At 46.2% G+C, this 26,689-nt stretch overlaps 1 protein-coding gene across 1 annotated transcript in view; it reads left to right on the plus strand.

Moving 5' to 3' along the window:
• GMDS (GDP-mannose 4,6-dehydratase) overlaps positions 1 to 26,689 on the plus strand; it is a 424,316-nt gene that overhangs the window by 99,697 nt on the left and 297,930 nt on the right. The gene's annotated exons all lie outside the window — the stretch shown is intronic.

Raw genomic sequence — 26,689 nt, forward strand, 5'->3', positions numbered from 1 at the left:
CCTCCCGCCCCCTCTCCAAGGCTCTGTGGGTCGGTCTCAGCTGCCTCCCTCCTCTCCCAGCAGCTTGTTACTGGGCTGGAATGGAAAACACGTATTTTGTTCCTTATAATCAATTTCTCTGTATGAACCAATTTTGTAGAATTTATTGTTTTCATGAATAATAGTTTTTAAACAAAAATTCTTTCTGGGAGTTTAATGTTCGTAAGAAGTTGATTAGAATACTTCTCTTACTTGGGTTGGAGTTCCACAGAAAGAAAGCTCTGATATCAGCACGCGCTTTTTCATTCTGAATCCGTGACCTCTGGACAGGGCGCTGTTTCATTCTGAATCTGTGACCTCTGGACGGGGCATTGTTTGCGGCGGCCTCTCTTTGTGCAGGGCAGAGCCTGCTCTCGCTCTCACTTCCAGTTAATTTGATGTGGGCTATGGTATGCTAAAAGTAAGGAAAATAAAATAATGGGAAGTTGGTCTGGTTTCCTGTAGGAAACCAATGAGGATGAAATTGGTTCTTGGAAGAAACCCACAGTAGGCTGGGAAATACTGACTGAAGACATTTTTCTGAATCATAAACAGAAAAATTATGACTCATGTAGTGTAGGTCATCGAGAGGCTGATTTGATCTCATGTAGGAGAAAGTGAGAGACGACCAAAATGTACTAGTTATTAAAAGCAGTTAAACCCAGTGGGTGACATCACCCCGGTAGGAACAAATGACCCGGCACGGGCCTGCCCATCTTGGGGGTGGGGAGGATGTTTAAGAGCCTGCTTTATTAGTCTTAAATTTTTTCCATGTAAATAATATGTTTCAGTAACTTCTGTCTTGAATTTCTCATCTACTCAGCATCCGTTACTGCTGTGACTTGGGGTTTTTCCGCCATTCCTTGCAGCTTTCTTGATACTCTCAGTTCATTCTTGAAGCCACTCTGTTGGATGGGATCTTTCCACAGGGCGTCTAGCCCAGTGTGGCCCTGTGCTCTCACAATGTCATGTTGGAATTGCCTTTATTATTGTTTAAAAATGAAGATTATGCAATTATGGAATGTTAGAGCTGAAAGGAGCTTTAGCAATAATTTAATGAGGTTTTCATTGTATAACTGAAGCTGCCTGCTGCCCTGCTTGGTGACTGACAGATCCGAAACTCAGATCTTCATATTTGGGAATTTACTTTAAAGACCATCAAAGATGGTGACCATCTCCATTAGTGATAATTCTAATGTAAACTAGTCCTCGCCTTAAAGACTTTCTTTCCCCACGTACCGAAGTTTCTTCTTAAGCTTTTTTTTCTTGTGTGCTTGTGGACACAGAAAGTCATCTGACTCTTCTCTTTGTAGCTTTGGGAAGTATTTTCAAATCCCTTCTCAGTGTTCACGACCATTACGAAGTCTTTCTTTGACTTTCTCTTATTCACATTGAATAGCTCCATCCGTTTTGCTTGTTTTCTAACTCCTGAATTATCTTTATTATTTCCTTTTTGACTCTGTGGGTCATTTGTTTGATTCTGTCTCCTGACAGCCAGGAGGCCTACGTGCCCGAAGGTGCCTGGGGCCCCGGGGTCTGGGGGGCAGGATTTCCTCATCCAGCTGTGTGGGCCTGGGTAGCAGAGCTGAACATGGGAGCAAAAGGCCGAGTCTGATTGTCCTCCTGGTGGACGTCCAGCCCAGGAAGCGGGCAGGAAGCAGGGCTGATTGTGAGCCAAGGGGCCGGCGGAGCAGCCAGGCAGCCAGTCAGGGTCCAGGAGACGGAGCGGCCAGTGCAGGGGTGAGGCCAGTGCAGGGGTGAGGCTGGGGGTGAGGGGGGGTGCGGCGGGGGGGCCGGGCGACAGGCAGTCGCAGCCCTGCCCTCTCCCAGGGCTTCTTCCTGATGCTCCTGTTTGGTCGGCGTCGTTCAGTCGCTAGGCTGCGTCTGACTCGCTGCGACCCCGTCGACTGCAGCACACCTGGCTTCCCAGTCCTTTACCATCTCCTGGAGCTGGCTCAGACTCATGTCCGTTGAGTCGGGGATGCCATCTAGTCTCATTCTCTGTCGTCCCCTTCTCCTCCTGCCCTCAGTCTTTCCCAACATCAGGGTCTTTTCCAGGGAGTTGGCTCTTCGCATCAGGTGGCCAAAGTATTGGAGCTTCAGCTTCAGCATCAGTCCTTCCAGTGAATACTCAGGGTTGATTTCCTTTAGGATTGGCTGATTTGATCTCCTTGCCGTCCAAGGGACTCTCAAGAGTCTTCTCCAGCACCACAGTTTGAAAGCATCATTCTCTGGTGCTCAGCCTTCTTTATGGGCCATCTCTGAAATCACTGAAAGTGAGAAGTGAAAGTGAAAGTCTCTAAGTCATGGCCTTGCATGACTACTAGAACAAAACTATGGCTCTGACTGTACAGACCGCTGTCAACAAAGCTCTGTCCCTGCTCTTCACTGCCCTGCCTAGGGTTGCCGTAGCTCCCCTTCCAAGCAGAAGCTTCTGACTTCATGGCTGCTGTCATCGTCCGCAGTGATTCTGGAGCCCGTGGAAATACAATCTGTTACTCTTTCCACTTTTCCCCCTTCTGTTTGCCATGAAGTGATGGACTTGAGGCCATGGTCTTATTTTTTTTTAATGTTGAGTTTTAAGCCAGGTCAGTAGTATCAGACTGTTTTGCAACCCAATGGACTGTAGTCAGCTAGGCCCCTCTCTCCATGGGATTTCCCAGGCAAGAATATGGGAGTGGATTGCCATTTGCTTCTCCAGGGGATCTTCCCGACCCAGGGATCGAACCTGCGTCTCCTGCATTGTAGGTGGCTTTCTTACCACTGAGCCATCAGGGAAGCCCACTGTGTTAGCGTATGCAACCATAATTCCATGTGGGGTCTCTGAAGATAACTTATTTTGGTTGTTAGATGTACACATTGATATAGGCTTGTATATTTTATAAGGTTTAAAATTAATTTTTATGTTTTCATGTCTAACTCTCATATGTGCTTAGTGCGACATGAGACCATCTGGTATGCCAGCCAGTTGTTAGCCCTGTAATTGAGAAGGTGTCTGTTGGTGGGGGCTTCCCTTCATGCGGCCGTGAGACCCTGAGAACGGGTGAGGTGCCTTGTACGTTGACCTGACATCCACACGGAGATAACGTGTGTGTTTCTGGAGAAATGGGAGGAGGGAGGAGATGGGAGGAGAGGGCCAGGCGCACAGAGCCGCGGCCCGGGCGACGCTGAGCCCCCGCGGCCCGGGCGACGCTGAGCCCCCCCGGCCCGGGCGACGCTGAGCCCCCGCGGCCCGGGCGACGCTGAGCCCCCACGACCTACGCAGGCTGCGCTTCTCTGCTTTTGTTCTCGTCTTCACTTCTTGCTGACGGATCCTGTGCGACTCAGTCCCTGTGATGTTTAACCTCTTTAGTTTGGTACGAGGTGAAGCTGCGGCACTAAAGCCCTTTACACTTAACGGAGTACTGTCTGTGCAGATGGCGCTCGACCCCTCGTGTGCGTGAGGCTGGCCGTGCCGCAGCCCTCAGGGGCTTGCTGAGGCGCTCGACCCCCTCATGGGCATGAGGCTGAGGGTCTTGTCCTCTGTGGACAGTGTGCTGCGTTTGGGTCCCTAGGTGTCCTATGGCTCAGACTCCCCTTGGAAGCCTGTTACAGACCTGACAATTGAATTCAAATCTAAAACCACTTAAAAGTCCTTTCCGTTATGAATTTAAGAATTTATATGAGAAAGTACTCCATGAAAGCTCTCCTCCCCCTATTCAGACAGAGTGTCCTGTTTTGCTAGCCCGAGTTGGTATTGTAATTTTGATAACAGTTAATAATGCTTGGATTTTTTCTGGTGATTGGGGGGCCACACAAAGGTATGTTTGTTGAGTTTGGCACTCTTAATTGACTCATAAGTGACTTGCTAAATTAAATCCAAAGTATCATTTTATCTTTGCACAGTTAAGCCAAAATTAGTTCAGATAACGAACTGCACATCTTTACCGTAATACTGGTTTCTAGATGGATCTATACACACACGCAGTAGACAGGAAGTAAGTCAGTGAAGGTGCTATGAGTGAAACTCTTTGTTTTAGACGTCTGATGACGAATGAAGAATTTCTCTGGATTCTCGTTTAGATTGGAGTACGTAATTTGCATAAACTAAGATGTGCACAAAACGAATGCCTTATTTAATCCCGTAGATATGGTATCTGGATCTGTGTTTAATAAATGTGCAGGTAAGAGGTACACGTAAATAATACCTGTGTTTGGTGGTGGGTTAGTCTCTAAGTTGTGTCCAACTCTTGAGACCCCAAGGACTGTAGCCCACCAGTCTCCTCTGTCCATGGGATTCTCCAAGCAAGAATACTGGAATGGGTTGCCATGTCCTCCTCCAAGGGATCTTCCTGACTCAGGGATCAAACCCAGTTCTCCTACATTGCAGGCAGATTCTTTACTAATTGAGCCACCAGTAAATTTATGTTTAATACCATAGATCCTGGAAATTTAAGAATTTAAACTTAACTTTTCCTTTGAAGCACAAAATAGAGTTTGGTGTCTGTCAAACAAGATTTCTACTTTATCCTTTTAGCACAAATAGAATTTAATACAAATTCTCTTTGTTAAAGTTGGATCCTTGAAGTTGGTATGTATAGTAAGATAAAATGAAATCTTTTCTACTTCAAAGAAATTTAACATGTGATATCTTTTTAATGTATTTCTTTTGTAAATCATTAATTGCATACTTTACCAGTGCAAGTAATAAAGTGTATCAAGACTTATTTAATTTAGATTTCCACTTTATTAGTAGGTTTCATCATTTTATCCTTCTTCTAACATTCACGTGAAGTGTATGTTGTTTCGGAATGTCAATTAAAAAATCACTCATGACGAGCTTCAATGTGCTCTATTTACAAAGAAATACACGTATAGGCTTGGTTTGGCTTGCTAACCTATGTTTAGCTCGAAATCACTTTGATAGTTCTTAGGGAACGTTGATTTCAATGATGAGCTCAACCGGTATGCAGTCTGAATCCTCCAGGCCAGGATACTGGAGTGGGCAACCGTGCCCCTCTCCAGGGGCTCTTCCTGACCCAGGGATCCCACCCAGGTCACCTGCATTGCAGGTGGATTCTTTACCATCTAGCCACCGGGGAGCCCAAGAGCACTGGAGTGGGTAGCCTGTCCCTTCTCCAGGGGATCTTCCTGACCCGGGAATCCACCTGGGGTCTCCTGTGCTGCAGGCGAGTTCTTCACCAGCTGAGCCACCAGGGAGCCCTGTGCTCGGTCAGCGTGTTGGTGATTAAGGGGGGCGCTTGCTGGACGACGTGTTTGCTGACAGCAGTTGTGCAGCCGCCGTGAATGGAAGGTCACTGTGGGGGCGGCCAGGGTGCGCTCCTGGTGGTGGTGGGTGAATCAGGGCTCACCTTCTCTCCGAGTCTCCTTTCCCTCCCTCCCCTGTGCATTTCACTGGCGCCAGTTGTTGTATCAGTAAAAAGTCTTTCAGAAATCAGTAGTGTTGACAAGCTAAACCTCTGAGGCTTGTTCTCTAGGACTATTGACAACCTCGCTAGTCCTGATCGGAAACACCAGTGTCTGCCTTTACTGAGTAGATTAATTATTGTTTAAAAGCTCAGTAGAGGAAAGGTTTTGTGTGTTTTTTTGTTTTGCTTGAGGATCTTGAATGACTCACTCTGGAGTGCTTTTCTTGTTTGTTTGCTTTTTTGATGTTGACATCTACTGGGACACTTCAGAGCCTGTGTAGTCCGCACCTTAGGAAAGGCTGAGGGCTGCCTAGGGTTCTGACATGTTTCTCTGTCTTCCCTAGAAAGAAAGCATTTGGGCATTTGATAAAGACTAGGTGATTATATCTGTGCTGTTGCTAGTTGAAATAATGTGAGTAGATACTTTTAAAATCTGGTTTGTTTACATTTCCTTTATATTAAATATTAATATTACAAAAGTGACCATATCATTTGGCAGTTTTGCAAAATTATTTTTATTGCAATTGTTTGTGACTTAAAGCTTCAACTTCCTGTCACCTCTTCTTTTTCTGTCATGGTGCTGTGGAAGTGGCCATTCTTGCTAAAATTTGCCAACAGCAGTAATGGAGAAGACTGTGGTTTCGGTTTATGTTAAATAACGCATTTTCGTCCTCTTCTAGTTTTAGAAGGTTGCTTCACAGAGAAGTAAATAGAGGTTCCTGGGAAGCTGCTACATTGTTTTTGTGGGAAAGCGGATTATTCCTGAAGCTTCCCTTCTCATCTGTCCGGATCAGAAACAGGGTTGTTTCTGGAGCAAGGGGAGCTGAGGGGGTGGGCGGTGCTGTGCCCGTTTCTGCACATAGATGGCGGCAGAGTGTCGCAGACTGCGGAAGTCAGCCTGGCAGTTAGAACAGACGGGAATGACAGTGAGAACCGGCTTCTATCAGCCCGGGCGCCTGTGTCCTGTAGTTAGACACAAAATAGGAAAGAAAGCCACCGCTGATAACACCAGGGTGTAGGAGGGTGCAGAAGGCCGTGAGAAGCTGCAATACACTGGCTGTCTGGACAGATCCCACGTGGGAAGGCTTAATCTTTGAAGGTATGGCACGCAGTCCTGGAAGACAACAGGACTCGGCTAAGACAACAGGCATGTCACGGCCCAGAGCCGGCCGAGGGCTTGGGGTGGCGGGCGGGGGCAGCCGAGGAGAGACCAGACCCAGCAGCGCGGCCAGGGACAGCCCGCCGCCTGCTCACTCGAGCCGGTTCCCAGGAGGAAGTGTCAGCCCAGAAATCAGGCAAACAGTCCATGGGAACGTTCACTCAAAGGCAGCGTTTCAGAAACGGGAACTGCAGTCTCTCACGGCTCCGTCCCCTCGCTGGATCTGCTGTTCAGCGGACGAGGACAAATAGATTCCTTCAGAATGCGTCTGCAATCAGCAAGTCATCTAATGTCTTAATTAGCATTCCTCAATAATGACATCATCGCCATAAAAGGTGACACTCATCCTTACAATTAGCATGTAATATGTGTCTGCTTCTCCGGGGCCTTTCTGTGGCTGCCCACAAATTTCCAAGGTAGTTTTCAAGTTTCAGATTTGAGTTTGGTTAGAGCGCGGGCAGGAAGGACTGCAGAAGTGAAGCTGTGCTCATTAGAAATGTGAGACATGGAAGCAGGTTATAAAGGAGCAGTCTGGGGCGCGTCCCGAGCTGCTGAATCAGGCCGGCGGCTTGCTCCTCGTGGGCATCGGAAGGGCTCCTCGGAGCACCGACGGTCGGCTGTCCAGGAAGCCGCCTGCGTGCCTTCCTGTTCTCCCCTCTGCCCCAGGCGCACCAGCCCCCCAGCCTCATCTCCGTGTCACAACACTGATCCCAAAGGTGTGTGTGACCACCCGCTCCGACACCGTGAGCCTGGCAAGTCTCTCTGTGACAGCAACGTATTTCTCACATAATTATTTTTTTAGTAAATTTGATATCTTAACAGCTCCTTCCCTCATTTCTAGGTTCAAAACGCAGCACTTAATATAATTTATTTCTCAGCCTTCACGAAGGCTCACTTGAGCGTAGCTGCTGCACCGGGGACGGCTGTGGCCGACAGGCCAGGCCCACGCTGGGCACCGCCACGGCCTCGGAGCTGCTCTAACAAAGCTGCCGCTTGTTACTCGTTAGTGAGGAAGGGGCTCTACCCTGTCACACTTCGGTAGGGCAAGAGGATCCACGCTGACACGTGGGCTCTGGTTTTCCGAGTTCAGCAAGCCATTGTGTTAACTCGACTTTGCACAGCTCGGTCTGTGTTATTCTCACTGTTTTCATAGTGTGAGCTCCGTAAATGTAAGAACTAAGAAACATTTGAACTAATCCAGATTTGAGTTGGATCCTAAACATGTAATTATTTTAGAATTTTGTGAGCTTTCAATTTAATTAAATGGAATTTTATAAGATGAAACTTTCACCACCTTACAGTCCTTAACATCAAAGTCTATGTTGTTTGAATTAGTTACAACTATATATAAATTTCTTTATAAATCATTATCAGTGTATCAAATGCATTTGTTTTAGATTTAGCTAGGAGTGTATACGGTTTGTTTTAGATCGACGTGTACTGTTTGCAGACAGCTTTTGGCCAGAATATAAATATGATTTGCAGGTGTGTGTACACTTTATTTTACACGTTTGTCCCTCTGCGGCCATCATTAGATTTAAAGCATGTGCTTTTTCTTGGTGGGAGAGTACCTGGCAGATTATTTATGTGACCTTTTTCAAAAAAAAGGACAATATTGCAAACTCCACTTCCTCTGACCACTTGATTTCTAAGAATCGTGTCTAGAGTAGGGAAATCTCACAGAATAACACTGTTTTAAAACTTTTTAAACCTGTATATATATATTTTTAGGTTAGCATCAGCACATTAGTTTTCCTTGATAAAATATTGTGCATATTTTGTGCAAATAATTAAATGTAGAACAATTAAAAATTTCCAGTTTGCTTACAGTTTTTCAGATGGGTTTTAGAAAAGATGCTCTCTATAAATATTTTTTGATGCACTTTCAAAATAGAGAAACAGATTTTATATGAGTGATAGATATTCTTTAAAATTTTATTGAAGTCATAACTAATTATAATTCATAATGGTTTTACATTTGTAAAATGAATCTTACAAAGCCTTAGATATTTGAAAGTTTGTTCTATAATATAATGACAGCTTTTGTGCTGCTTCTGTTGAGTGTTTGTTTTTAATTGTGTTATCTTCTGTATAATTAACTAGGTGGCATTTCAGTTGATCAGTAAAATGGAGTACACTGTTTAGGATTATGCTGTAAAAATATTTGTTCTTTTAATGCTTAGCTTTTCATTCTGACTATGCCTAAATTGTGCTTTTTAAAAACCTGATATATTTTAAAATATGTAAGCATTTTAAAATTGTTTATATTGATAGACAAGAGAGACTTTAATCCTAAAGCATACTTTCTCACGTAACTGTTGTTCTTCGTGAAGTACTCATTATCTGTGGATAATTTAGTAAATTTAAATGCCCAAAGTCCAGTTTTGGCTGCAAATTTATCCTTTTAAAAATCCCTTCTTCTTTTTTACAGGTTGCACGTTATGTTTGGATTGAACGCTTGCGTTCCTAACTGTGTTCTTTGAGGATTTGATGTGGGGGCTCTTTCATGTCTCCAGTTGGTTTCTCTGCCTGCTTCCTTCTCTCTCGGTTTCCTCTCAAGGGTTCCACTTTTCCAGTTGAACACCTTTTATTTTGATGAGTCTTGCACAGGACCCAGAGACTAATCCATAATACCGTTTGAGGAGTCTCTAAGGTGTAAACTATTAGCTTGCCAGTTTTTTCTCCCGCTTTCTCTTTTGACAGGCTTCGTTGAATTTTCTTTCTCTGCTTTCAAACGTACTCTGCCGTCCTGATGCTGAAAGAGTGTGCACAGATACGTCATTTAGGAAAATGTGCGTTTCAACAACATGAGCATCGTGGTCATGCAGTTTTCTGGTCAGAGATTTTACTGATAAATTTCAAACCATGAAAACTCGTTATTTATAATATAGCATGAACTGCATTTACTGCTTTTAGTAAAAGGATTTCACTAGAATTTTGACACATTTAAAAAGAAAAGAAATCTCAAAGTCAGCTCATATGCTCATGAAATATTTAATAGAAGCATTGCAAGTTAATTTTATATTTTTTCATAATAAAATGGAAGTTTACAAAGCGTTTTGACTCAGCTTACTCATTGTTTTTCAATTGCTGATGCAGTTGAGAGCTTTCATAGGGATGACAATCACAGTTCTCTGTGTAAGACCACGGCAGCGAAGGGCAGGGGTACAGTGCCCACCTGTGCTTCCGGGCGCCTCCTCGCCCCCACGGCCGCGCGGCCTCCTCCCAGGCGCTGGCGCGGCGCTCACGGGCTGTCTGTCTGCCTGGTGTCTGTCCTGGGACCCGACACTGTGTGTGGTGCCGTGATCTCTCAGCTTTGCAGAGCCTATTGCTGTCACTTTTATTTGCAGTCTCCATCTGTGTTAAACGGAAGACGTGATTGTTGCAGCCATCAGACCCGTCATGAAGACTCTGTGCTTCATACAAGTTGTACGGAGAGTTCAGGCCTTCATCAGTGTACCTTCACAGAATTAAATAGGATAGTTTATTGCATGTGCAGACTTGCTCATGAAATAGCACTGCAATGAGGGCAGTACTGATTGCCGGGACAATTAAAACAGTAAGAAAACATAGTTAAGCGTAGTTAATGGCTGAAAATCTGTTGTTTATCTCTTAGAAATTTGTGATGAATCTGAAAGATAACAGAGGATTTCACTATATTGAAAATTTATAGATGCATATTTATTTAGCCCAGCTTTAACTGTATAATTATTTTACGATTTAATCCTCATTGATCTTATGTTTGTGATCAATCTATTGAAACATCCTAAATACTAGCACAGGGTTTTTGTTTTTTTGTTTTTTTTCCATGATGAGAAACAGAAGGACTTAGGCTGGCTGGAGTCTTTTTAGTCATGAAAAGCAGAATTCAGAAACCAAACCTGTAACTTCTCTGGGCCTCAGTTTGCACATCTGTGAAATGGGGTATGAGGCTTTGGGGACTGAGGGTTAGCTTAGGTGCTCTCTGAAATCTTTTCCACCCTAAAATTCTGCGATGATATGACAGGTCTTTGCCACGCTGCTATGCCTATCGGTATTAGCCACGCCTTGTCTAAAATAAACGTTAGGTGTAAGAAAAGCTGAGGAGGAAAATGTCAGTCTTTTTTCAAAACCATATTTTTGGGAAGAATCAGCTGATAGATTTCCGTATATAACGGTTTTCTTAGGAAATATTGGAAATCCTGATCTAGAGTAGATGCCTGTTTTTTTAAAAATGTGATGCTGAAGAGTGGGAACTAGGTGTTTGATTGTGGAATAACGAGTTTGTCACACTCTGCTAAATTATGCTAAATGGGAGGATGAGAAGTGTGGTGGCTAAATGCAGACAGTGACTTTGGAAAACAAACTGAAATGTTAAAGTATTATCTTTAAAAGGCAACAAAGGGACGTTACAGCTTTGCTGTTGTTCAGACGCTAAGTGGTGTCCAGCTCTTTGAGTCTCCATGACCTGCAGCACACCGGGCGTCCCTGCCCTTCACCACCTCCCTGAGTTCTCACGAGCACAGACCAAAGTCATCACCTGGCAGGGGAAAAAAATTTAAAGTTTTAATTTCCAAAATATTTTTATAGTTCATTTTTTATTTGGAAAGGAATTATTATTTATTCCGAGAGCTTATAAATATCAGAGAAAGATACCTCATGCTAATAAAAATATGTCTTTTCCTCTTAGCTATTATTGTATTTAAATACTGTATTCCCAAGTGAAAGGTTCCAACATTATAACTAGCAGAGGTTCAATTATTTTTAAGTCATCCTGATTATTTTTCCATTTAGTGGCGTTTCACAAGTTCAAGGTAGCAAACTTTTTTTTAAGGTTGTTTTCTGAAGCTTATTATCATCGTATTTTAACCCCAATCAGGACATTCCTAAAAATAATTACTCTGAGCTTTTTATAGTTTCCTTGTACAACTTGTGGAAATCTTAAAAGTTTTCTGCAGAGATTGCTGTAACCCAAATAATCATGTAAAAACCTTCCCACCTTTCTCTTTTGCAATTACTTTAAGTATTTAAGAATTTGTTTGCAGCTGGTTATAAAATTGCATACAAACTCTTACATTGTTCTTTGTTTTTTGCTAGCTACAATAAAAGCTTTACAATTTTTAAATAGATTGCTTTCTTTGTGACTAAATTTTCCTTATTTGAAGAACAATTATAAAAATAACTTACGTGTAATTTAAAAAATAGCACCCTAGCTTACTTGGTTTTAGTGACATAAGGAAACCAGGGAAGCCCTAACATAAGGAGATATTTAGTCAGCTTTTTGTACCGTGTTGCCTCATCTTTTCCTTTCCCTTTTGAAGCTGTGGCCCTAATTAGAAGATACTTGACGGTTAATTCTGGAGTGCAGTCACTGGCCACAGGGTCTGCGCGTGACACTTCCTTCTTGTCTCCACCGTGGCCATCTGCACTGCGGGCTACCTTCTTACACCTGGAGGATCCCTTCTGCTCATGTACCAGATCACTCAAGCTCAAAGAGCGGCCGCTCCTTGCCTGGGGCCCCCAGGCCCACCAGCTGGGTGCTGAGCAGCAGAGCCAGGGCTGTGTTAAGGCTTCCTTGCTGGTTCTCCAGAATCATCTCTGCTCTGTCAGAGCATGACGTGGACAGATTGCTTGGAATTCTTGCAGAGCCTTTCCCGTATAATCACGATGGCAGAGGTTGCAGGCATTTGTCAGGGGCCACTGATACATGTTGTGACAGCAGTTTAAGGGGCGGGGGCAGGTGGATTTATTACCAATGAAACATTAAAACTATTATATTTAAAGCCAAACATAATTTACGTCCAGCCCCGCCCCTTGCTGCTCTACCTGTCAGCTCTGATTTAAACCGCCCCCCACCCCGCGGCATCCATCTTCCTCCCGCCGCCCCCACGCCGCCACCCTCCGCAGATAGAGGGCGAGGAGCTGGGAAGGGCGCTGACTAGAACCATCGGCCGCACTGGCCCTCAGACATGCGCGGCAGGCGGTGTTCTGGGGGGCTGGTGTGTGCGTGTACCCTGCAAGAGGGAGGAAATGCTTCTCGTTTAAACGCTTCTCTGCGACCACCCTGTGTTTTTCCAGTCTAACTTCGCTGAGGCTTTCAGTAGCTAAGTCAAAGAGCTGTCTTGGTAAATGTTGCATTGCGCTTGAAAATATGTGGGCGATTTTCAAATATCTTATGGTGTTGATTTCTAACATAATTCCACGGGGGTAAGAGAAGAGAATCTGCATGATTTCAATACCTTTAGACAGGAAACTTCCGCACCTTATTTTATGTCCCTGGATACGTTCCAGTGTCTCCTAGTTTACAGTCTGTGGAAACTTGAATAGAATTTGCATCCTGCTGTTGAGTGAAAATTGTTTAAATCTTAATTACGTGGAACTGGCCATAGTGCTCTTCAGGACTGCTGTATCCTTCTACTTCTCTGTATATTCATTCTGTTCATTTTTAAGAGTTTGATATTAAAACTCCAAGTAAAGATCTTAATTTGCTTAAAAATAATTGTAATATATGGTGGAATTATAATTAACTTTGTTCTGTATTTTGCAAGTCTCCTGTAAATGTGTTATCATACTTTCATAATTTAAAGAATAGAAATGAAAAAATAATTTGATAAAATAAAATACAAAATTTCCAGATTCTGAAAATCTCATGGTCTGGAACAGTCTCTCCTGGACTTCTGGGTGTTCTTGTGATTCTTCCATCCATTTATTCCGCAACTTGGAACCTTGTCTGGTTTATTTTTCCTTTTCCTTTCAAATAGCATTATTTTCTTTGTATTGTGCACAGCGTGATAACTTTAAATAAAACCTGTCGAATAGATTTACGTTGGCCATCAATATACGCACAGTATATATCTGTGTTTGGAAACTATCTTTTAAGAAAAGACAAAAACTTATTCTTGGTCTCTTAAATATATGGACACTTAAAAATATGAAACCTGCACCCCTCCATTAAAGCGGCCTCTTAGATGTGTGTACACGCACCCGAAGGACACACTGAAGTCGGCCTCTCTGGCAGGACCACGGTCGCTTGCTTAGGACTCTGCTGAGCTCCCTGTAACTCAGGGCTGACACCCTGATGTTTGAGTGGGGGACCTCCTTGCTGACAGGTTGAGGAGGCTTTTATTGTTCCCAGGCTGGTGAGAATCGTTTTCCCTTTGCTTTTGATAAGTCCTGGAAGCTTTGAGCAATACTTGACCTTCTCAGCCTGAGAGACTATTGAAATGGTCTCTAGAACTAACCTTACCTTGTCCTTAATAATTTGAATTGCACTTGACCTAGTAACAGCTGTCACACAACTTGTCATTTTTCAAACGGCAAATCATTGATGTAGTGATTTCCACTGCATCAGTTAACATCAGTTAACATGAAGACTTTATTTCTGAAATAGACACTGAATATTTTCCCTACTGGGTTGCACTTAAACTGTGCTCACATTTACAAATCTATTGTGTTTTCTTAAAACATAAGCAAATCCTAGTAATAAAAGAAAAACAAATATATATATATATATATGTATGTATATGTACTTGGAAATCATAAAATATACCTTATTTTTCTGCAAACGTATTATGCTGCTTTAAAACAACCTGATGTGTATAAATCTTAATTTAGAAAACGAATAGGATTACCATTGTAAATTATAGTGTGACCATTTACTTTATAAATTATTTTATCTGGGGGTTCTTTTTAATAAGCTTTCTGTGTCACTTTACTAAATATTAAAATCTCTATATTTACCCAGTAAAATTGAGGACAGTTATGTCATAGCTTTATCTCTGATTGATAGTAGGGTTGAACTCTTTTTATGTGGTCATTTAGATTTTCTGGTATTTCCTTCTGTGAAATGCCTTTTCCTAGTCTTTGTCCATTCGGTTCTTCTACCGTTTTTATTGCTGATTTATAGGAATTCCTATAAATCTTTTATCAGTTAAATATGTTGCAAATACATTATTCCAGTTTGTCAGTTCTGTGCTAACTTTGTGGTGTCCTCTGAACATAAATCTTCATTTTCTGAGGTCAGACCTTTTTGGTGGGGGCGTTGTGGGGTTTGCTGGAGAAACCCTCTTGTGGATTGCACACTTTCTCCGATAGGCTCCACAGCTGACAGGGCGCTGTCAGCTGCTTTGGAAGTTGTCACCTGGGATATATTGTTGAAAGGGTTCACACACTAGCCTATGTTCAGCCAAATGACTGCCGAGCTTCCTCCCACCTCCACGATGCTGGAATTCCATTCTGTTATGGACAGAGTCAAAATGGAGGGCTCTGAAGCCTGAAATATATACCAGGTTTATGTGAAGTCTGAAATATATACCAGATTTGCAAGAGACACATTCTATTTCATTGACCCCAAGACACCACTGGTTTTCAGAGGCATTGCTATTTTATGCACCGTTAGGAAAGAGGAGCCACTCGCCTCCTCTGTGAGAAGATCCGTACAGACCACGTCTTTGGCGTCGGCGTAGCTGTGCCTGCACCGTCCCTTAGCTGGCTGAGCGAATCCCAGGCCTTCGCAGGACGTCGTCCTCCGCGGGCACGCGTGCGGTGTCCTTGCTGTCTCGCATCTGCGTCCTCCTGACACGCGGCCTTGCGCTGACGCCTCCCCAGTGCCGCCTCTGCCTTTGGGCTTGTCAGAAGGTCGTGGTCTAAACCCAGACCAGCTTCTCTCCAATCTCTGTGCCGTTTGTCACCAAAGCGTCCGCCTCTCTTCTTACACATCCGTGACTTACACTTAAAATGTTTGCCAGAGCCTTAAATCTGCTGTGTTTTTCCTGAGCGCTTATTTTACTGAAGTTCTTGTAAAATGTGGGCTTGGTTAAGCAGGTGGCACTCCAGGGCCCCCATCTGCTCCTCTGTGCAGAGTGGACTCTCACTTGGTTCACTGGAGTCATACTGTGCTCTTGAGTGACAGCTAAAATGCCCCAGTTTTCACAGACGCTCAGCCCATCGGCTGTGTTTCCCTCTGCCCTCAATTTGTTTATCTGTTACGGTTGTTTAGTCGCTAAGTCATGTCCTGCTCTTTGTGACCCCGTGGACTGTAGCCCGCCAGGCTCTTCTGTCCATGAGATTTCCCAGGCCAGAGTGCTGGAGTGGGCTGCCGTTCCCTTCTCCAGGGTCTCCCCAGCCCAGGGATGGAACCCGTGTCTGCTGCGTTGGCGGGCAGGGTCTGTACTGCCGAGCCACCGGGGAGGCCCCTTCATCTATTTATTTGGCTGCACGTGGTCTTAGTTGTGGCACGCGTGGTCTAATTCCCTGACCGGGGATTGAACCCGGATCCCCTGCGTTGGGGATGCGGAGCCTGAGCCGCTGGACCACCAGGGAGGCCCCTGCCTTGCTTTCATAGTTCAGTGTTTGGACTTGAGACTCCTGGGAGACTTTGGATTTACGTCTCCATCTTACAGAGCTCAGCTGAATATTTTGTCTGCCGTGATTCAACAACTTGAAAGTTTTCTTCTGTGATGCTGCTGGAATCTCCGGCATTACCACCGTAAATACACTCTGCATGTTTCCAAGCCTGTGTCCACTCCCCGACTTGTATGTGGAGCGGAGCTTTGATGCGTCCAGCAGGAGGGTCCCCGTAGCTGAGCATCTGTGTTGGCCTGTAGCCGCTGGGAGGGCCAGGCCGTTTAGAATCTCCCTGTTTTCTCACAGGACCTGCCTTTCATCATCCTGTTGACAAAGAGTATCGTGAAGACTTTATTTAGGCCAGAAGACTTGGGGATCCGCACAAAACTGCTTCTTGAGAAGTGCCTTCTCCCTTAAGCACTATTTTCCCATTATATCAGGTCTTTGAAAAACTTTTTAATGAAATTCTGTTTTTAAATTACAAAAGCAGCAATATCAGAGCAAATTTGGAAAATTAAAATTCTTTAAAATCTTAACACTGGAACCTATATTTTACCTTTTTTTTTTTTTTTAGGGTTTTCCTTTCTAGCTTGTTGAATTCTATGGACTTGTAATATGCATTCAACTTTGTGTCATTTTTAGAAATAAACTTTTATAAAATGATTCTTTTTAAAATAATAAGCATCACTTCAGTAGCTGTGTAATCTTGCATGTCTTTCAGTTTGAGCGCTCAAGAATGACTTTAACTTTACATTTAACTGAACATTATAATTAAAGTGCGTGCTCATGCATTTTTCTCATTTGCCTGGGTCTGTTGCCTGATGTCGCTAATAATGTGCTATTAGAGTTGTTAACCACTCTCCTCTCTGAGGGACGAGTTGAACCTGTGCTGACCGTGTGAAATGCCTCGGACATTATGTTTTAAGACAAAGCTATGATTTTGTCTTTTTATCATTTTCATCCTTATTTTGTAAAAAGCAGAGTACGTAATGCAAAAAACAGGTTTTTGGTCTGTTTATTTGCATTTTTTTCAAGTGGATTTTTTTCTTTTTTGTCTTCTTTTAAATATGAAAAGATGTTGACCTATCTTCCGTTCAAAATAGAGATTTCAAAATGCCCGACAGGACTGGCAGAGGCGAAATGTGCTTGAATTTGACCCTCAGTTCATTTAGTTACATCTGGAAAGCCTGGTAACCCTGTAAGCCGAGTTGGTGGTGAGACTACAGATTTCTTGCTTCGTCATACTTTTATAGTTTTGCCATGTTCTGATGGGCAAGTACAGCCCAGAAAATGGAATAATGAATAATGTTTGTTCTGTAAATTGATGTAGCCATTATGACTGGCTTGATGCACACAGCTCTGCATATTTCCTGACAGCCCCCGGGATCCTTGCTCGTCTGTCAGGCCTTCTGCTGCATTTAGACCATCGTCGGTATTTTCCCAGTAAGTTAACAGTTGTTCTTCTTCCTGGAGCGTCTAACATGCCCAGCTTCTACCTGTGGAGTTCTGGGTGAGCTGTTTGTTTTTGCTCTCCAGAGGAGTGCTCCAGGCCCTGAGCCCCTCTGCGTTTCATGGGCACGTTTGCAGAATCTCTTTCGTTGCTGCTTTCTGATGTGGGTACCTGTGGGCGAGCATCTTCTCTGTTCGTTGGGAAGAGGCTGTGAGCTTGTCTCCAAGTTTCCTACAACCCTAGACACAGGGTCTGAAAGGTCACCTAGCCTGACTCTGTGTGTGGTGCTTGACTCTCCTCTGCATTTCAAAACGCACCTGTTGCCAACAACACGATGGTGCTGAGCCCAGGCCGGGTCCTGCCCGGGTGCCTGGAGAATAAAGAGTCGCGCGGCGCCCCTCTCCTGCCCCACAGCTCTGTGTCGGTGGTCACTGCGGCAGGAGGACCAGCCGTGTGCGTGCCCTCTGAGGGCGAGGGCTGTCTGGAGGACAGGGCGGTGGCAGGGGAAGTCGCAGAAAGGGGGCTGCATCTGAGCGAGGAAGACTGAAGCCGGATTCTGCCAGGCGGTCAGAGAAGGGCGCGGGTTCAGAGCTGGAGTGCCAGCCGAGGTGTGACCGCGGCGGGGGTGCGGGCGGGCGGGCGACCGGGGAGCCTGGTTTAGGCGCTCGCGGCGACGCTGGCGGCAGCCCGCTTCGCCCTCAGGCAGCTCTGTCTGAGGATCTTACCTTCCTCCATGTGGCAGGTTTGGCATTGCTGTTTCTGCTTTCTCCCTTGGGAACCAGGCGCAAATCCAGCAGTTTCCTTACGTGTCTCCTCTCTTAGTTGGGAAAGGGCGTTTATTCCCCGCAGAGCCCCGACCCCAAACCAGGCTCAGCCTTTCCGCCGCCCCTCGGGCCCGCAGCCCGCCTCCTGGAGCCACGCTTCCTGCTGCAGCCAAGGCCCCAGGTCCTGACTCTCGCCTGGCCAGCCTCTCCCACCTGCCTTGGTCCTGCCTCAGATAAATGCTTGGAACTGACTTTTTCATGCTAGGCCGTGGCCCCAGCGGTGTGGGAAGAGATCAGTCTGCAGTTGTCTTTGATCTAGGGACTACATTTCTGTCTGTCCAGCCAAGGTTGTGGAGACTGGTTGCTCGTATGTCCAGCCGGCCGTTACAGGCATGCTAAACGTGCTTAGACCGCACTCATCACTCAGGATGACCCGACAGTGATGGGAATCCCGAGAAGGGGGAGGGGGGACGGAAAATGAAAGCTTGAATAGAATTTAAATACCTAGCCATGGAAAAAAGAGCCAAGTTCAGCTCCCCTGAGAACATTTTAATGTGTTCTGATCGCTTGAACTTGTTTAATGTATGGGGACATAGCATGTAGTTAATGGCAATTGTGGGACATCTTTTGAGATGTGTCGTTTCCTCATCCATCCAAACATCTGGTGAGGCCATTTCAGACCACGTCGGGCTCCCTATCAGCGTACTTTAAAAGTAAGCAATTCTGGCTGAATTCGATGAAGCCTCCTGTACTGTAAACCGAGAAGCAATTTAGCTGGCAACTCAGAAGTGCGGGGCAGCGCGAGAATGAAATGAGATAAACCCCCCCGGCGGTTCACAGTGCACACCCCGAAGGGATCGCTGCCGGGGCTGTGCATGGACTGTGCTTTTATGAAGGCTTGGAATTTCCAAATATTTATCATGGCAGTGCTTTATTCTTAAATCACATTATGAACTTAGTATCATTTTTCCTTTCAATTCTGTTAGGCTGATAGTCCGAACTAACAAGTGATGAGACCTTGAAACTTCAGCTACATCCTTCTTTGATACTCTAAAGTACACATTCCATTTTGGTTGTAGAGGACTTGTTCAAATTATTTTATGCCATTATAAGCATAGTAAGAATTCAAACATTTTACAATATGTGTTTTAATTTGAACCAGTATCAGTATAAATCAAAATGCTATTCCACAAAGTTTGGGGTTTTATGCCATTATAATTAAAATAGAGAAACAAGGTTTTTTTGGTTTTGTTGTTCTAGCTTGTGACTGAAATCCTGGAAAGCCATGCACAACAGGCCATTTTATAAACTTAGGACTTTAAAAAAATCTATTCTTGCTTATCTGGGCTGAATGCTGCTTTGAAATTTTAAGAGATGTGTTGACCTTGGGGATGTATATCATTAGGAATATTTTCTGTGTATTTGCTGGTGCCTGGCCTAATAAAATAATTTGTTTTTTGGTGGTAAATAACTTTGTTTATAACTATCAAGTGAATGCATTAATCTCAGTTTTGTAAATACTTTCTTTTTTCCTCTAAGTATAGGAACTTTTTATACTTACTGCCAGGAGATTTGGGGCCAGATGATTTCCTAGCTTACTACAATACTTCCTGTGTATGGAGATTTGAATTTGTTGTTTTGTTCTATATCCAGGGATATTGTAGGCTAGATTACTTGGACCAAATCTTCTATTGAAAACAACTAAAAATGCAGGGTAAAGAATATCTTAAATCTCCTTAGAATAGCTTGAGTGAATAAGATCATAAGCGGTTATCGGAAAAGCAGGGGTGTAACCACACACTCAGGCTGCTTTAATCCTGGCAGCGTTTGCCTGTTTGGCCAGCTGGAGCGTTGTTCTGACAGTCTCGTCTGATGAGAAAGATGGCGGCCCTAACGGCTGCAGGCTTGGGATGAATCAGATGGAAACCCTGGCTCCACCTCCAGCGGCTTCCCCAGGAAGGTTGCTTTGGTCTCAGCAGAGGCGAGTGGAGGGAAGTTCCTGAGAAGCTGTCACCCCAGGGGGCCCCTCGAGCGAGCTGTCACCCCGGGGTCTGGCCTTAGGAATACGCACGTGTGCAGAACCCAAAGTCACGTCACATCTAGAAAGCTGTACGCCTGGGGTCTGGCCTTAGGAATACGCATGTGTGCAGAACCCTTAGGCTCCTCACAGAGTCTGATAAAATTCCGCTGTGGGGGAGCTAACACAAATGGCTTTACAAAGGCAATGAGCAGCACGCACTGCGAAACGACCAGGCCCTGGAAGGAGCGCTTCCCCTGGGACCGTCCTCCGGCTTCTGCTCCTCTCTCTGCCCCGCGCACGCTTCTCCCCCCGCTTTCCGTTCTCTGCGCCCTCCCTCGCCCCCTTCCTTGCCCGCTCCCCTCCCAGCCTCACCCCCGTCCTGGCTCAGAGCCCCCCGGAACCCACTCTCTGACCCACTTTGGCTCCTGTTGCTCCAGGCAAGCTTGTCCTCACCATCTCACCCACAGTCTGTGGTCAGAGTCTTCTCGTTGGCTTCAGTTTTATTTTTTCTTCCCAAATTCAAAGGTAAACTGAGTTCGGGCTAATTAGGCCCCTTTCTGAAATCCTTAGGTGTGTCTGAGTGGAGCTTCCATCTGATCTCCTCCTGGTCTGGCCTCAGCTAGACCGTCCGTCACTGTCTGGAGGGCCCGGGCCCTGGCTGCGAGTGCCCTCTGCTTCCAGGGTGCCTCGCGTGCTGGGGGCTCAGGCTCACCCGGGTGCTCTCTGAAGGGGGAGAGGCCTCTTGTTCTGCTGTGGGCAGTGGCTCTTCATAGAGAGGTTTATGCACGCGGTTGTCTAGTGAGCGTTCACCAGGTGAATCTGTGGCTATGAGAAAGCAGGTAACAGCTTTGCTGAAAGAAGTCCTGAACTGTTAGGCGGGAGGAGAGGGGGCAGGTTAGGGGGGGCTGCCCACCCTGGAGCTCTTTGGTGTGCAGGACATTCCCATGGATTTTCCACCCCCTTTATGCTGACCTTACGATGCAGGCAGTGCAGAGCCTTGTCACTGCCATTTGTACAGAAAGGCTCACTTACAGCCAGACTTTATTTTTGCAGATGAGTTACTTGGTTCACTTCTAGAAGCTTCAACTAAACACCACACTCCCACCTTCTGCCCTTGACTGCAGGTTTGTTTTTTTTTTAAACTGTGATCCCTGCTGCAATCACTAATTTCGCCTTGTAACCATGGCAAGACATTTGGCCTTTTTCTTCCGTAGCATTTTCATCTGTAAAATTAATACTCCATGTCACAATGTTTTATTATATTGAATAGCTTCTGTTTTGCCTTTTGACCTTTTTAACCACCTCTCTTTCCTCCACCATTCCAGTGTATGAATGTATTATATTACTTTGCAGACAAGTAAAGTAGATAAACACTGAATTAATTGCTACATCCAAAGTTCCTTTTTCAGCTCTTGTTGGGTGAGGAAAAACAAAGATCTTACTTGTATAAACAAAATATGTCAACAGATTATATACAGAAATGCCAACGAGAATCTTCGGACACAACACTTGGGCAACGTAGATAACCTACCTGATTATAGAGACTTCACTCAGTCTAAAATCTTGGCAAAAATAGCAGCTTCTTTGATGCTGATAATATTTTAGAACAAAGAGTCAAACTGTGATAGCTCTTGGGATCATTAAAAGTTCAAGACACTGAGCTTGTTTTCCGTTTCAGAGGAGAAGCAGCAGTGATGGGAACCCAGGGACGCTGCGGTGGTTGAGTGCTGGCGCAGTGTTTACTGAGCGCCTACAGACTCCAGGTAGTGAGGAGCCAATATCTGTCCTTAAATCTGAAAAGCGAAGAGGAAATGATGGGCCCGAAGGCAAGGTCTTAGTGAGAAGATTTCCACTGGGGCTAAGTTTGAGAGACGGTTACCAAAGGATGATCTGTTTCACCAGTGCTGGACGGACTGCCTCTCCTGTAGGTAATTGTTACTTCCGGTAACTTGCTGTAGTGGCAAGGCCAAGTCCTTCAACTGGAGGAAGCCCATCTGTAACGAGGATCATATAAAGAGGGAAGTGTCTATGTCTTTCATGCGGAAGGAAGAAGGAATTTAGATGTCTGCAGATACAATTGTGATGATTGGCTATTGGTTATTATATGCACCCCTGTTCAGGATGGAGTGACAGAGCGCCCTTCCATCTTTGCCCTGACCCATGCTGCCCGAGTGTCCAGGCATCCTGTGCCCGCGGGGCTGTGTCCTGTGGGAACCGTCCCAGACATGGGGTTGCAGGGGCCGGGGCCCTTGGATCCTCATAAATCACATCTTAGTATTTTAGCTCAACATTTCAACAGGGTTTTTATGTGAATATTTTATTTGGAGCAGTATTGTAATTTTCCAAGTGATTTCTCTCATGGAAACTCCCGAGTCCACGAAGGATGGAGACAGACATTTCAGGGCTTTTTTGTTGCTCCAGGCAGCAGCGAGCGCTGGCAACATGAGGTCCTGCTCGGAGAACTAGGACCGTTAGCTGAGGGCTGCTGTTGAAGCCCGCCCTTCACAGTCTCAACCAGAGGGCCCGGGAGGCCCCCGTGCTGCGCCGCCCTGTGGCTCTCGGCCAGCCCGCGGCCCGGGGGGCAGTGAGGCCACGGAGCTGATGCACCGGGCATCAGCAGCTCTCTGGGAAGCGCCTGTGGTGGGAATGGAGAAGTGCGTCGGCGCTGGGCGGCAGCCCCACCCGCTCCTGGCTGGAGCCCCACGGGGCTGCGGGCCGTGGCTTTGAGGGGCGCCCCTGCTGCTCTGGCTGGCTGTTTCTGGAGACCCCGGTGGAGACGCTGCCCGCCCCCAGAGTGAGGCGCGCCTGTTGTGTCAGGATGGCGTGAACCGAGGGGTGTGGAGCGTGACTGTCTTTGTGCTTCTTTGAACTGTGTCTTAGAACCAACGAAGTGTGGCTTCTCCTAGAGGGATGGGAAGGGTTTCATAGATTCTGCGACTCGGAGGGAAGGCCGGTGCTCAGATGGACAGGACGGTCGCCTCAAGACCCAGAACTGCTGGCGAAGCAGCTGGCACAGGTGGTTCTAGATTCCATCGGTGGGGTGACCCCAGCGGTCAACGCGGCAAGAAGAGAAAGCTGGCCGGTTCTCACCCACAGGGATCCACCACACCCGGCTAGGTAGAGCAGGTCCTGGATTCGACTGTTTCCTTAGATGACTAAATGTCACGGTAGATATTCTTTCCTCTGATGAGACTGGCATGCCAAACACCAAGAGAAGTTGGGAGTAAGAGGATGCGGCTGCTGAAGACGCAGGTGCATAGGCGCCGTCCTTTCATCCTGGACTTGGAACATCGTCCTGCGCTTGTTTACTTGCGTTGGTGAAGAAGAAGCTTGATTGATTCAGGACACTGAAGAGCTGTCGTGAAAGAAAAAAAGTAAGCGAGAAATGAACACGGTGTGAACCTGTGACAGACGTCTGGGGCGACAAGTAGAGAGAAAGATGGGACCTGGGGTGGGACTGGGCTTGTTGAAGGCAAGAGAAGGTGTTTTGGTTTTTCCAAGGAGGAGAGAGTGCTTTCATGAAGGCTCCCCTGGCAGTGGTTATCATGGTTGTAGAAGAAGCAAACGTTTCTGGGTGTGAATGTGCCAGTTCAGGGTGTTTCCCAGGCTTCTGTGGCTTACCTGGAAAAACTGGTAGAATCGTGAGAAATGACCAAGGCTGCTAGACTTTGTACTGCCTCCTGAATTTGATTATGCTCACAGGACTAATTGCCCCGCTGGTTCTCTCACTTTAGCCCCTTTAGACAGTTTTGATGAAGGGGATGGCCACTGAAGCTGTTCTCCATGTAACAGGTACAATCTACGTGTAAGCCCGCACTCTTACTTCTGGAAAGTTGAGTTCAAGAATTTTATTTGGATTATTTTATTATAGCTACTTGCTATGAAATGAAGGGTCATCGACTAAGATCTGGTAGCAATTTTAGATGTTGGAAATTAGGTCTTCATCTGCCACTTGAACAAATAAGCAGCTTCTCCAGTGTTCGGCCCCCGGCTCACTCCCAGCGGGCGTTTGCAGAGCTGCCCCTGGACCGCTGGTCTGTCACGGTCAGTGTGATTTAGAAGACGTCTCCCTTCCCTCGGCCCTGCAAGACCGACAGATGCAGGGCCCTCGACACTCAGGTGGAGCTACTTCTGTGGAGAGACCCCACAAGGAAGGAGGGGGAGGCTGAGGTGATCGAGAGTAAGAGGATGCGACTTGTATCCTCCAGAGACTTAAAATGGAAGCGTTAAGTTACCTGCATTCGCCTGAAACACAGAGCCTAGCACTGTGTTTCACATCTAGTGGGCATTTGGTGAAATAGTTTTAGCTTGTTTCTCTCTACCCAGAGCTGTCCTTGAGACATACAGTTTTGACCAGCTGACTTATGATTCATAGTATCTTGAATACTGTTTATTTTAGCAGTAGTTGTTACTTTCTCTTCAAGTGGAAATAATTTCTGTTAATGTGGACACTGGAAGGCCTGCCCCCCAATTAACTGGGATGTTTTGCTGAAAACAGACCTCCAAGTGGTGTATCTGTCAGAAACCACTGGCAGATGATGAATACACCATAATTTTAAAATTGCTTGATGAGGGGCTTGCCTGATAGATGGCAGCTACATTTGAGAGCCCTGAGAGCCTGAAGATGGGTGCGAAAGGGGGATCTTGCCGTCCGTTCAGGCAAGCCTGCTTTCCGAGCACCCATGTGACCTTCGACCCCTGACCTCTCAGAGTCACCGCCATGTCAGAGGGGTAGCAGGCGCCCTCTGAACTGGCATTTCGGACTGAGTGTTTCTGATTCAATTGTTACTTCCTAAACAGTTGTTACACCTCTTGTCTTTTTGCCCATTTCATTTAACATTTCTCCAGAAAATTAAGATTTTTTTTTTTTTAAAGACATAAAGAACAGTTCAGGTTGAGTGCTCGCCAGCAATGGGCTGTGTGATTGTGGGCAAGTCTTTTCATCTTGCGGGGCTCAGCCGTAGTATCTGTCAACTGAGGCTATTATGCTAGACCAGTGTTTTTAGACTTTTTTGCCCACTCAGGGGCACAGTGAGAAATATTCTTGTGGAAAATCCTGCTGCACACATGTGTGCGTGTACGTGTGTGTGTGTTGGGCACAAGTGACGCAGAGTGACGTGTGTCCGCACGGGGCTCAGTGTGCTCCTCACGTGTGTTGCGAACTGACTCCAGGGCCCTGCATTGTCACCCCTGTTTGGAAAAGACTGGATGGGATGCCCTCTGCCCCACTGATGTTAGGGCTTTAAATTGAACATGCAGAATCAATTTTATGATTTTTTGACTAGAAACGTGAGTGAGTTTTTGGCAGTGACATGGTGCGGTCCCAGCAGAATGAGGGGTGGCTGTGCGGGGCTTGGGGCCCAGGGCCGGGTGAGCGGCACTGGACCTCGTCAGCCTGTGCACAGAGCTTCAGCGAGGATCCGAGGCGGCGCCTCGAGGCTGCGGGGCTGCTCCCACACAGCCCAGGAGTCAGCTGTTTTGCTGAAAATGGAGGCTGCTGTGCTTTAGTCTTGTGTGTGAAGTTGCCGTATTGTAGCCTCCAAACAGTTGAAGAGTCAGCCTTATGAAATTGTTCAACCCAGTAACTCACCAAAGGTTATGTGCCCAGCCAGTGGCATTCTAATTGGCCTCTGATGACCCAAAGCCCATCTCCTTTTCCCTACTATTCTGTGTGGAATTTACCGCATTGTAAAGCTCACTAAACAAACTGCGGAGAAGCCTGAGATGTCCCACTGTGTTGCACAAGCCTGAAACACCTTCTCGGTCAGGACCAGACAGTGGGGCCGGGAGGTCAGGGGGCGTCCCGACCACGTGGTTCTGAAAAAGGCACTATTTAGGGGTCGGGAGTGAAGGGTGACTGCAGGGTCCCCAGTGTAGCCACTTCCCGAGGGTGGGCGTGTCTCGCCGTTGGCTGGGGGTCCGTGGCCGACGCAGTCTCTGCGGGGCTGACTGTGCTCCTCCCCCGCGTGCCCTGTGGCTGCTGGTGCCTTCTCCGTACCCTGAGCCAGCACCCCCTCCCCGGGATGCCGGATGGTGGAGAGCAACCAGATACGTTGAGAAAGGTGCCTCCCCGCCGGCCCAGCGCTGCCCCCTGGATGCTCTGTGGTCAGCACAGGGGTGGCCCCTGCAGAGCCCCCAGGAGTCGAGGCAGGTGGGAGCTGTGTTCGCTTCCCCTCTGCATCGACTGTCTAATGTAAACATTCCAATGCTGAACACAACACCGAGAGCTGATGTTTCCAGGGAAGGGTCACTGAGCCTCAGATGGACACGAAAAATACGTGCAGAAAGAAAGCAGCATGTTAATGCAGAGTACCTGAACCTGAGACAGAGCAAGGCCACTCGCTCATCTGGTTCAGGGGGCTAGAAATTCACAGATGTGTTTGTGATTTTACCAGCTGTGGAGATTTCAAATATTGAAACGGCATTCGAAACAGGAAGATGGGGTTCAGATTAGGGCCCCGTGAATAACAAAGTGAAATAGTGCTATTCTAGCAGCTCACAGATCCCTTATTGTGTTTGCCTCCACGGACTCTTGACAAGATGATC

The sequence above is a fragment of the Capricornis sumatraensis genome, chromosome 22, assembly GCF_032405125.1.
Source record: "Capricornis sumatraensis isolate serow.1 chromosome 22, serow.2, whole genome shotgun sequence".
In the NCBI taxonomy this organism is placed as follows: domain Eukaryota; kingdom Metazoa; phylum Chordata; class Mammalia; order Artiodactyla; family Bovidae; genus Capricornis; species Capricornis sumatraensis.